This window comes from Triticum aestivum, chromosome 4B (genome assembly GCF_018294505.1).
Source record: "Triticum aestivum cultivar Chinese Spring chromosome 4B, IWGSC CS RefSeq v2.1, whole genome shotgun sequence".
Classification (NCBI taxonomy): Eukaryota; Viridiplantae; Streptophyta; class Magnoliopsida; order Poales; family Poaceae; genus Triticum; species Triticum aestivum.
The window spans coordinates 600,153,680-600,163,558 of record NC_057804.1 but is presented as its reverse complement, the minus strand read 5'-3'; positions in this window follow the sequence as shown (position 1 = coordinate 600,163,558).

Below are 9,879 nucleotides of genomic sequence, written 5' to 3'. Positions count from 1 at the left end.
ACCAACTTATTGGAAATTATACATACTGATGTGTGCGGTCCAATGAGCGTTGAGGCTCGCGGTGGCTATCGTTATGTTCTCACCCACACTAATGACTTGAGTAGATATGGGTATGTTTACTTGATGAAACACAAGTCTGAGACCTTTGAAAAGTTCAAGAAATTTTAGAATGGGGTAGAGAATCAACGTGACCAAAAAATAAAGTTCTTACCATCAGATCGTGGAGGAGAATATTTAAGTCACGAATTTGGTACGCACTTAAGGAAATGTGGAATCGTTTCACAACTCACGCCACCTGGAACACCTCAGCGTAACGGTGTGTCCGAACGTCGTAATCGCACTCTATTGGATATGGTGCGATTTATGATGTCACTCACTGATTTACCGCTATCATTTTGGGGATACGCTCTAGAGACAGCTACATTCACTTTAAATAGGGCACCGTCTAAATCCGTTGAGACAACATCGTATGAATTATGGTTTGGGAAGAAACCTAAGCTGTCGTTTCTAAAAGTTTGGGGATGCGATGCTTATGTCAAGAAACTTCAACCTGAAAAGCTCGAACCCAAGTCGGAAAAATGTGTCTTCATAGGATACCCTAAGGAAACCATTGGGTATACCTTCTACCTCAAATCCGAAGGCAAGATCTTTGTTGCCAAGAACAGGTCCTTTCTGGAGAAAGAGTTTCTCTCGAAAGAAATAAGTGGGAGGAAAGTAGAACTCGATGAAGTACTGCCTCTTGAACCGGAAAGTAGCGCAGCTCAGGAAGATGTTCCTGTGGTGCCTGCACCGACTAGAGAGGAAGTTAATGATGATGATCAAGGTACTTCGGATCAAGTTGCTACTGAACTTCGTAGGTCCACAAGGACACGTTCCACACCAGAATGGTATGGCAACCCTGTCCTGGAAATCATGTTGTTAGACAACGGTGAACCTTCGAACTATGAAGAAGCGATGGCGGGCCCAGATTCCAATAAATGGCTTGAAGCCATGCAATCCGAGATAGAATCCATGTATGAAAACAAAGTATGGACTTTGACAGACTTGCTCGATGATCGGCGAGCGATAGAAAACAAATGGATCTTTAAGAAGAAGACGGACGCGGATGGAAATGTTACCATCTATAAAGCTCGACTTGTCGCTAAGGGTTATCGGCAAGTTCAAGGGGTTGACTACGATGAGACTTTCTCTCCCGTAGCGAAGCTGAAGTCCGTACGAATCATGTTAGCAATTGCGGCATACTATGATTATGAGATATGGCAAATGGACGTCAAAACGGCATTCCTTAACGGCTATCTTAAGGAAGAACTGTATATGATGCAGCCGGAAGGTTTTGTCGATCCTAAGAATGCTAACAAGGTATGCAAGCTCCAACGATCAATTTATGGGCTGGTGCAAGCATCTCAGAGTTGGAACATTCGCTTTGATGAAATGATCAAAGTGTTTGGGTTTATGCAGACTTATGGAGAAGCCTGCGTTTACAAGAAAGTGAGTGGGAGCTCTGTAGCATTTCTCATATTATATGTAGATGACATACTTTTGATGGGAAATGATATAGAACTTTTGGACAGCATTAAGGCCTACTTGAATAAGTGTTTTTCAATGAAGGACCTTGGATAAGCTGCTTACATATTACGCATCAAGATCTATAGAGATAGATCGAGACGCCTCATAGGTCTTTCACAAAGCACATACCTTGATAAGATATTGAAGAAGTTCAATATGAATCAGTCCAAGAAGGGGTTCTTGCCTATGTTGCAAGGTGTGAAATTGAGCTCGGCTCAATGCCCGACCACGGCAGAAGATAGATAAAAGATGAGTGTCATCCCCTATGCCTCGGCTATAGGGTCTATTATGTATGCCATGCTGTGTACCAGACCTGATGTAAACCTTGCCGTAAGTTTGGTAGGAAGGTACCAAAGTAATCCCGGTATGGAACACTGGACAGCGGTCAAGAATATCCTAAAGTACCTGAAAAGGACTAAGGAAATGTTTCTCGTTTATGGAGGTGATGAAGAGCTCGTCGTAAAGGGTTACATCGATGCTAGCTTCGACACAGATCTGGATGACACTAAGTCACAAACCGGATACGTGTATATTTTGAATGGTGGGGCAGTAAGCTGGTGCAGTTGCAAGCAAAGCGTCGTGGCGGGATCTACATGTGAAGCGGAGTACATGGCAGCCTCGAAGGCAGCGCATGAAGCAATATGGATGAAGGAGTTCATGACCGACCTAGGAGTCATACCCAATGCGTCGGGGCCGATCACTCTCTTCTGTGACAACACTAGAGCTATTGCCCTTGCCAAGGAGCCCAGGTTTCACAAGAAGACCAGGCACGTCAAGTGTCGCTTCAAATCCATTCGTGAAAATGTTCAAGATGGATACATAGATATTTGCAAAGTGCATACGGATCTGAATGTCGCAGATCCGTTGACTAAACCTCTTCTGCGAGCAAAACATGATCAACACCAGAACTCTATGGGTGTTCGATTCATCACAATGTAACTAGATTATTGACTCTAGTGCAAGTGGGAGACTGTTGGAAATATGCCCTAGAGGCAATAATAAAATGATTATTATCATATTTCCTTGTTCATGATAATTGTCTATTATTCATGCTATAATTGTCTTATCCAGAAATCGTAATACATGTGTGAATACATAGACCACAACATGTCCCTAGTGAGCCTCTAGTTGACTAGCTCGTTGATCAACAAATAGTCATGGTTTCCTGACTATGGACATTGGATGTCATTGATAACGGGATCACATCATTAGGAGAATCATGTGATGGACAAGACCCAATCCTAAGCATAGCACAAGATCGTGTAGTTCGTTTGCTAGAGCTTTTCTAATGTCAAGTATCATTTCCTTAGACCATGAGATCGTGTAACTCCCGGATACCGTAGGAGTGCTTTGGGTGAACCAAACGTCACAACGTAACTGGGTGACTATAAAGGTATACTATAGGTATCCCCAAAAGTGTCTGTTGGGTTGACACGGATTGAGACTGGGATTTGTCACTCCGTATGACAGAGAGGTATCTCTGGACCCACTCGGTAATGCATCATCATAATGAGCTCAATGTGACCAAGTGGTTGGTCACGGGATCATGCATTACGGTACGAGTAAAGTGACTTTCCGGTAACGAGATTGAACAAGGTATTGGGATACCGACGATCGAATCTCGGGCAAATAACGTACCGATTGACAAAGGGAATTGTATACGGGATTACTTGAATCCTCGGAATCGTGGTTCATTCGATGAGATCATAGTGGAACATGTGGGAGCCAACATGGGTATCCAGATTCCGCTGTTGGTTATTGGCCGGAGAGCTGTCTCGGTCATGTCTGCGTGATTCCCGAACCCGTAGGGTCTACACACTTAAGGTTCAGTGACGCTAGGGTTGTAAAGATATTAGTATGCGGTAACCCAAAATTTGTTCGGAGTCTCGGATGAGATCCTGGACGTCACGAGGAGTTCCGCAATGGTCTGGAGGTGAAGATTTGTATATAGGAAGTCCAGTTTTGGCCACCGGGAAAGTTTCGGGGGTCACCGGTATTGTATCGGGACCACCGGAAGGGTCCTGGTGGTCCACCGGGTGGGGCCACCTATCCGGGAGGGGCCCATGGGCTGAAGTGGGAAGGGAACCAGCCCCTGGTGGGCTGGTGCACCCCCCTTGGGCCTTCCCCTGCGCCTAGGGTTGGAAACCCTAGGGGTGGGGGGCGCCCCACCTGACTTGGGGGGCAAGTCCCCCCCCCTTTGGCCGTCGTCCCCCTTGAGATTGGATCTCTAGGGGGGCGGCGCCCCCCCAGGGCCCCTATATAAAGAGGGGGGAGGGAGGGCTGCACACCCTAGTCCCTAGCGCCTCCCTCTCCCCCCGCAACACCTCTCCCTCTCGCTGAGCTTGGCGAAGCCCTGCCGAGATTCCCCGCTACTTCCACCACCACGTCGTCGTGCTGCTGGATCTCCATCAACCTCTACTTCCCCCTTGCTGGATCAAGAAGGAGGAGACGTCTTCCCCAACCGTACGTGTGTTGAATGCGGAGGTGCCGTCCGTTCGGCACTAGGATCTTCGGTGATTTGGATCACGACGAGTACGACTCCATCAACCCCGTTCTCTTGAAAGCTTCCGCTCGCGATCTACAAGGGTATGTAGATGCACTCCTCTCTCTCGTTGCTAGATGACTTCATAGATTAATCTTGGTGAAGTGTAGAAATTTTTAATTTTCGGCAATGTTCCCCAACACTCACTTCGGTGCTCGTGGACGAGGTCGGGTAGCGCGGGGGTAGCCGGATGCGTCGAGCTCGTCGACGGGAGGAGGCGGCCGCAACGGGGAACCGGCTAGATGCCGAGCGTATGGTGTAGTCCTGCTTGATTCAAGGGACGTAGGCGAAGGATTCGGCGACGAGAAAGCTCCTTGACATCCTCCCAAGCACCGCGGAGCACGGTGGCCGCGGGATCGACGGATCCATGGTGACGTGTGGTTCGGCCTCGAGCGAGGGAGGAGAGATCGACACGAAGGGGGAACTGGGGGAGCTAGGGTTTTGTAGAGGGGTCAGCTCCGACCTAGTAGACGTCGGGGATGCGGCGGATGGCCGGCACGTGGCCATCCGCGGCCACGAACGTCGGGCACGCTGCCAGCACGCCCCTGTGAGCAGTAGGTAGGAGAAACAGGGGGTGTTGGGCTGGGCCAAAAGCGTTGTGGTCATCAAAAGACCCAGCTACACAATAGTTGGTTAGGACATTTTCTAAATTTTTTCTTTTATGTAATTCAGTTAGCCACTGTTCGTATTTACTTGAGTGACAAAATGAATTTAGACAAACTTGAAATTTGGCACACAATTCAGGAACAACATTGTGGTGTTGCATAAAAAGTTTTAGAGCCACGGAATTGTTCAAGCATTTTTAGAAATTGAATAGGTCAATTAATATGCTGCTGGGCCACTTATATTTTTCTAGGAATTAAAGGGAAAGCCAAATGATGTTGGTTACCACATGATAATTAGCTAGTGAATATTTGTAACCCAACGAATAATTTTGTTTTGACAATTAAATTTTTTATTTGTTTGACTTTATTTTAAAATTTGAACTAGGTTTTCGAACCGACGCGAGTTTATCAAAAGTAACCGAGGTGACATGGCATCATTAGCAGAGGTTCACTGTAGCTTGATTATCCAGGCGTCACAGTTAGGTTAACAAGTATTTCAAGATCAATTTTTTTCTCAAACTCGTCTACCAGCGTATAACAAACTAAAACACTGTTTGCTTTTTGCTAACTACCCGAAAAATATCCTAAACTGATTCTCGTAACATGCAAAAACAGAGCTTTTGGTAAAAACGACTATTTGTAAAAATTGAACGTAATTACTCACTATCCAAACAACCACTAAACATAATGGTATGATAATAACATTTTAATATCATATGAGTAAAAAATTTAATATCTTCCAGTTTTATAGAATTTTTTCATATCATACAATAATAATCATTTATTTACAAATATTAATATTCGCAGCGGCATGCATATTATTCACAACATTACATCAATATAAAAAATATTAATAAAATTACGGCGTCAATTATACCTCACCTCCAATATGGATGTGCTTGTGAATGCAATTAAGCGTCAAAATAGTTCGAATAAATATCCGTCACCAGTATTATATGAACGGAGTCAACCTATTATCACATGAACATCAATATTACACACGGAATTTTCTTTCTGCTATCAAAAGTATGAAAATAGCACTTGCATGTATGTGGTGATCACCTCAAAAGGGACAGCGAACATGGAAACACAATTTCTTCAATCACGTCATCTCCGCCTTGTTTGCTACTAAGATGATTATTTTACCTAATTACATACATCATTAAGTACATTAGCACGTAATCGTAATATATAAAATTAGATTATTGCGACATAAGAAAGTAGACCTATGGTTTCCTAACTATAGACTTAGTAATAAACATACCACATGAAATAACATGCCACATGCAATGAACAATTGCAGTGCAATTTTTTTCTTAATTGCCATATGCAATAAACATACCACATGAAATAACATGCCACATCCAATGAACAATCGCATGTCAATACTAATGGACACAGCTAACATTGATACAACATCTTTAACCTACTCTTCTAAAAAAATAGTATAAATGTGGTATTTGTCGTCTTAAATTTTTTCTAACCTCTAAGCACTAACATCGCATAGCTAATGATGAGCTAAAAGACTAACTAATTACTACCGTGCATGCACAAAAAAATGCATATATTGTAAAGCTCATACCTCGTTCTTCCCCTTCGTACTTCACTTTGCACGGCAAATCCTACTCCAGAAACTCCAAATGACTCCTCCAAGTGCTGAAATAATGCCTAAAGCAACATAGAATACACACTTAGGAACTAATCAAATAGAATGAAAACATCATGCATGCAAACGAAACCAACAAAAATGGATAGATCTTACCTTAATCTATCATTTCTTCAACTTCATCATCTTCAAAATCCAACTCTAAATCGTCCTAAATCACGAGTAAAAGTGCTTAGAGAGCAAAGGAGAGGAACGAGGTCACACTGAGTATGCGGTCACAGAGAGTATGCTTGCGCACGGAGCTGAAGCATGGCATATAAAAAGGAAGAGGATCCCTGCAGTGTCGGCAGGTCAGGTTAAAACTCATCCTATTGCAAGCTCGGATTCCCGCACCGAGTGAGTTAATTCCCGCAGTGCCGTCATGTCCTCTAAAGCAAAAGCAGTGTTGAGTGACTGATGCGGTCGCATCCGCTGAAGCAAAAGTTGTGCTGAGTGACTGATGCGGTCGCGTCCGCTGAAGCAAAAGTTAGCAGAGTGAGTGATTCCCGGGCATACGAATCACCGCACAACATCGGATTCGCGCCCATGGAAATTAGCGCACAGCATCGGATTCCCGCGCATGAAAATCAGCATCGTCAGCATGGGAATCATCGTTGTCTGCCACAGCAAAAGCTGTTGCGCCGCATGCAAGGAGCAAAAGCTGTCACGCCCATGGGAATCAGCGCCGCACAGCGCATCGCATGCAACAGCCGGCCGCCTCGGCTAGTGGCAGCGAGGCCCACTGGCGGGGCCCGCGGCCTGCACGGCCTGTCGGCCAGGGATAGACAGTGCCAGGGGAGGCCGCCTCCCACGGTGGCGGCAGGGCCCACCTGGCCCGCCCCGTTCCGTTCCAGCGAGGCAAACTGCAGCGATGCCGTTTCACCTAGGTGGCCACCTCCTGTGGTGGCAGCAGGGCCCGCCGCCTCTCGGTGCGGCGGCAGGTGCCACATGTCGCCTGCCGCCACGCCCAAGGGGGTCCTTTTTGGCATTTTCGTCCGAAGGGGGTCTTTTCTAGCAATTCCAGTGGGCAGAGGGTCTCTTTAGACAAAAAATCTTATGTGATAGGTCCTTACATTATTTTGTAGCCCATACCAGGCCAAACTTTGGTTCTTCGTATGTGAATTTATCTATTGTAGCTCTCGCGAGCGACCGGGGGAACCCTAGTCGCCGCAGCTCCGACCGCCTCCCCTCTGCCATTCCCCATCGCCACCTCCCAGTAACACCATCGGGGAGGCGGCTGGCGGTGGCGGCAGCGGCGGGGCCTCTTCTTCCCCTTGTGCACCATGGCTGGCGTGAGACGGCCAGTCGAGCGTGGGCGTTGGGCTATTGCGGGGCTAGCGGCACGGCGGCGTGCTCTCTGTTCGGCGGCGGGGGTGCCTGGTGGGGACGTGCCGGTGAGCGGGGGGGGGGAGGACGCCTGTAGTGTGGCAGCCTCGGGAGGTCCCAATTTGGGCGGTGGCATGCTGGCGCGGGTCCGACCAGATCCACCCGGATCCGGCTCTTGGATGGCAGCTAGCGGCATGAGGTGATGGCAAAGATATGTCGTGGCCTCTGCGTGGGGTGGTCTGCAGCGGCGTTGCTGCGGCGCGGTGGTTGTCCGGTCTACGTAGGGCGACGGCAGGTCTCTCCAAAGGCGGTTTGTCTGGTGCTCGGATGAGCTCTCTCCCTCTTCTACGGATTCAGCGATGAGCTCGTTAGGTCGGGATGGCTCCATGGTGCAGTGTGGGTGCGCACGAGGCCTGCGGAGGTGTCAGGGGACTTTGGGAAGGGGGCAAGGTGCCCCCTCTGTTGCATCTGGCGGCTGCTTCGGGCGGCTGCCAGAGTTCCCCTGGTCCAGATCTGGCCGCTGAGGACACCAACCCTGCCAAGGTGTCGGCTTTGTGGTGGAAGGGAGGTCTTCTGCTTCGTTCCGATCGACCGCATCGATTTGATGTGTCCATGGATGAGGGTGGGGCTCGGATGCCGTGGCGGTGGCCCGGTTGGTGGAAGACGGGGTGCTCATGGGCGGAGCACGCGGCTCGGGTGGTGTCCGGTCACCATGGTCGTGTGGGCGGCGTGTTGACTAGGGTGTGTCGTTCAATGGCGGCGTTGCGGTTGTCCGTAACCCAATCCGGTGACGGTGAATGTTGGTCGGGTTGAAAACCCGCTCTGTCTTGCCAGGTCGGCGGTGGCGGCATTCTGGCGTCGTCTCCTTCTTGAAGGCGCCATGGCGGTATATCATTTGTTGTCGTGGTGCTTCGAGGGAAACATAATCATTGGATTGGGCAGTGGCGACGCTATGGCGTCGTTCCCTTGCTGAAGGCAGCGCCTTGGAGCCCATTGTTCATCATACACGGCTTCTCCTTTTCGCGGTGGCTCTCCCACGGTTGAGGGCCTCGACGACTTCGTGGTAGTGCTTAGAGCATCTCCAGCCATGCCCCCAACAAGGCCCCCCAGGAGATTTTTCGGCCGTCGACGCCAAAAAAATCGGCCCAATCGCGCCCCCAAGGGCCCAGTTTTCGCCGGCTCGGGCCGAAATTGGCGCCGGCGGACCCAACCCGAACCCGGCATGCTCGGGGGCGCCGGGCGAATCTTTTTTGGCGCGAAAGAGCCGCGGGCCCTCCTTGCCAGCGACTCGCCTCTTGTCTCGCCGCTTCGTCGTCCTCATCGCCTCGTTTCCCACGGTGAATCAATGCCAAAGTTGCGCACGCTGCCGCGCCGGTCAGCCTCCATTGATGCCTCACGGGCGGCGCAGTGAAGGCCGGGCGACGCGCGTCCCCTCGCCCGCCACGTGTAACGCGGCGGCCACGCGTACTACGCGGCGCCTCCGCCTATATAAGCCGACCCCAGCGCGCCGGAGACACGCTCCTCCACCGCCGACGCGCCATTTCTCCCCCTTCCTCCCTCCCCTCCTCTTGTCGTCTCTAGTTCAAAAGAATGGCCGAGCGCTTCCCAGGCGACGGCGCGGCGGCGAACAGTTTCGGCCGCCGCCATCTTCATGAGGACGAGGCTCGCCTCCTTTTCGAGGCCGAGTAGCCGGTCCCGCCGGACATGTGAGTGCCCAGGGCGTGGAGGATCAGCGCCGGCGGCGTGCCGGTGCCACCACCACCAACCGGGGCGGCGCGGCATGCGGAGATCGCAGGTATCCGCGTGTCCCTGCCGCGGGCGGCGAGGAAAGGCCTGCGGTACACCCCCGACAGCCCGCTCTGGGAGCCCTACTTCCGCCGCCGCCATGCTGAACAGCTCGAGACGACGAACGGCGTCGTACCCTCCGGCAGGCTCAACTCCGAGGGGCGGCGCCGGTGGTGGGGCGTGCCCGGCCGCACGCTGGAGGCCGTCCTCGAGTACATCGAGGGCGGCAACACGCCGCGCCTCGAGTACCCCGCTCCCCCGTCCTTCTCTCGCCGACGTGGGAGCTCATGGACGCCGAGGCGCATGGAGTGGCCCGGGGCGTCCTCCTCCTCGTCCGGCCACTCGTCCGGCTCTCCCTTCCTCCGCCCCGTCAAGCCGGAACCCCAGGACACGCCTGTCAGCGGGCGCAC